Genomic DNA, 2,500 nt, shown 5'->3' with positions numbered 1-2,500 from the left:
ATACAACCTATGTGAGTGTGAAAAATTAGCATATGCTGGAAGGAGCAATTTGTCCTACTTTCAAAACAGTTTCACTCCACGTCTGGAAACTTCCAGAGCTATGTAGAGAATACAAATGAGCTTTAAACTCATGAGGAAAGAGGTTTGTATGGAAAAAGGAAAACAAAAGCATATCGTACTCATAAAATTCTCAATATATAGATTCCAAAAAAGTGCTTCCAGCGAAAAGAGCTGAAAGAACACTATGGGATGTAAACCTGAATACCTTTCAATAATATGTTCTCCATCCATGCATACCACCTACATGATAAAAATCATCTCAGGTGGCCGGATGACCGCGTGGCCTAATGGATAAGGCGTCTGACTTCGGATCAGAAGATTGAGGGTTCGAGTCCCTTCGTGGTCGTTTTTGGCCAATGGTCACACAATCTGCTTTACATTCAGAGTGGAAAAAGTCTTTTCCAATACTCTTGTAGTCCTCACTTTCTCATTACTAATCATTAATAAAGTGGAGTACATACTGTAAACTCATTCAGGTTGCATCTTCAGTCTAACTACTTGTGCATTTTAGTGGCATTAAAAAGTGCTTCTATGCCGACGCACTGAATATGTAATAGGTTTGCAGAATTTTGACGTGACAGAATGGGTTTTTAGCTTAAGTGTGTGTGGAAGAACTGCGCAGTGTGTGCCTATGTGTGCATAGAGTGCTACATGTGTAAAATCTGTATGATTTGGGCAGTTAAAGTGCTGATTTTGCCTCCGAGTAAGAAAAGTACTACACAAAATGTATAAAGGATCGGCACATTGGCTGCTTTTGCTGATGCCCCCGTTGCCTAATTTGTAGTGCAATGGTTAAGTTGCAGAGTGTGATTGAACTTGGTTAGGAGACTTAGGGCCTCTTTCCGTGTCCTACTGATGATAAGGATGGCTTGATACCATTTTCTAAGCCCAGTATATTGAGAAAAAAAGTAAGTGAAGAAGAAGTGTGGAGTCGAAAGTGGTTCTCCAATTTCTCTCCACTTGCTAAAATTGCAAAGTCTCCATTATAGCATAGAAGAGAGCGTTAAAGTCGGGGATGGAAGAGGATGAAAAAGGGAAGTTTACTTATAGAGAGAAGTGAGAAATGCCCTGTGTGCACACACCGGTGTCTGACCATAGAATACATTTAAATAATGCCTCTAGAAAAGAGCTATGCATTGGTGCCTCAGTGGCCTAATGGATAAGGCACTGGCCTCCTAAACCAGGGATTGTGGGTTCAAATCCCATCTGAGGTGATAACAAAAATCCTCCCTCTTTCTTTTCCAGAAAATTAGGTAGATTTATTACATGCTTTCTCTCAGAAGTTTATGAGGGATTAGGTACTTTGAAACGGTCCCATTTTACTTGTGTACACTTCACAGTCATGTTAGTGTTCTGAAACTGCAAAGTAGATTTTTAAATGCCTATTTTTGTGAGATGCATTTTCGACCGGCCAGAACATATTCCTTTGGAAAAAATTATATGAATTGGATTGGTGTGAATCTTGTTTCTAGAGGTGGTGACAGGCTTTCAGCTACTTGAATAGGTCAAGCCAGGATTCATAAAATTTATACAACCTATGTGAGTGTGAAAAATTAGCATATGCAGGAAGGAGCAATTTGTACTACTTTCAAAACAGTTTCACTCCACGTCTGGAAACGTCCAGAGCTATGTAGAGCATACAAATGAGCTTTAAACTCATGAGGAAAGAGGTTTGTATGGAAAAAGGAAAACAAAAGCATATCGTACTCATAAAATTCTCAATATATAGATTCCAAAAAAGTGCTTCCAGCGAAAAGAGCTGAAAGAACACTGTGGGATGTAAACCTGAATACCTTTCAATAATATGTTCTCCATCCATGCATACCACCCACATGATAAAAATCATCTCAGGTGGACGGATCACCGCGTGGCCTAATGGATAAGGCGTCTGACTTCGGATCAGAAGATTGAGGGTTCGAGTCCCTTCGTGGTCGTTTTTGGCCAATGGTCACACAATCTACTTTACATTCAGAGTGGAAAAAGTATTTTCCAATACTCTTGTAGTCCTCACTTTCTCAGTACTAATCATTAATAAAGTGGAGTACATACTGTAAACTCATTCAGGTTGCATCTTCAGTCTAACTACTTGTGCATTTTAGTGGCATTAAAAAGTGCTTCTATGCCGACGCACTGAATATGTAATAGGTTTGCAGAATTTTGACGTGACAGAATGGGTTTTTAGCTTAAGTGTGTGTAGAAGAACTGCAAGGTGTGTGCCTATGTGTGCATAGAGTGCTACATGTGTAAAATCTGTATGATTTGGGCAGTTAAAGTGCTGATTTTGCCTCCGAGTAAGAAAAGTGCTACACAAAATGTATAAAGGATCGGCACATTGGCTGCCTTTGCTGATTCCCCCGTTGCCTAATTTGTAGTGCAATGGTTAAGTTGCAGAGTGTGGTTGAACTTGGTTAGGAGACTTAGTGCCTCTTTCCGTGTCCTA

The 2,500-nt window shown here is 39.8% G+C and overlaps 1 non-coding gene across 1 annotated transcript; it reads left to right on the top strand.

Moving 5' to 3' along the window:
* Window positions 1–333: 333 nt before the first annotated feature.
* On the top strand, window positions 334–406 carry TRNAR-UCG (transfer RNA arginine (anticodon UCG)). The gene has a single exon. It is a non-coding gene; the product is annotated as a tRNA-Arg (tRNA).
* Window positions 407–2,500: the final 2,094 nt, after the last annotated feature.

The sequence above is a fragment of the Triturus cristatus genome, chromosome 4_1 (assembly GCF_964204655.1).
Source record: "Triturus cristatus chromosome 4_1, aTriCri1.1, whole genome shotgun sequence".
NCBI lineage: Eukaryota > Metazoa > Chordata > Amphibia > Caudata > Salamandridae > Triturus > Triturus cristatus.
This window is presented reverse-complemented; position numbering and strand designations above follow the sequence as displayed.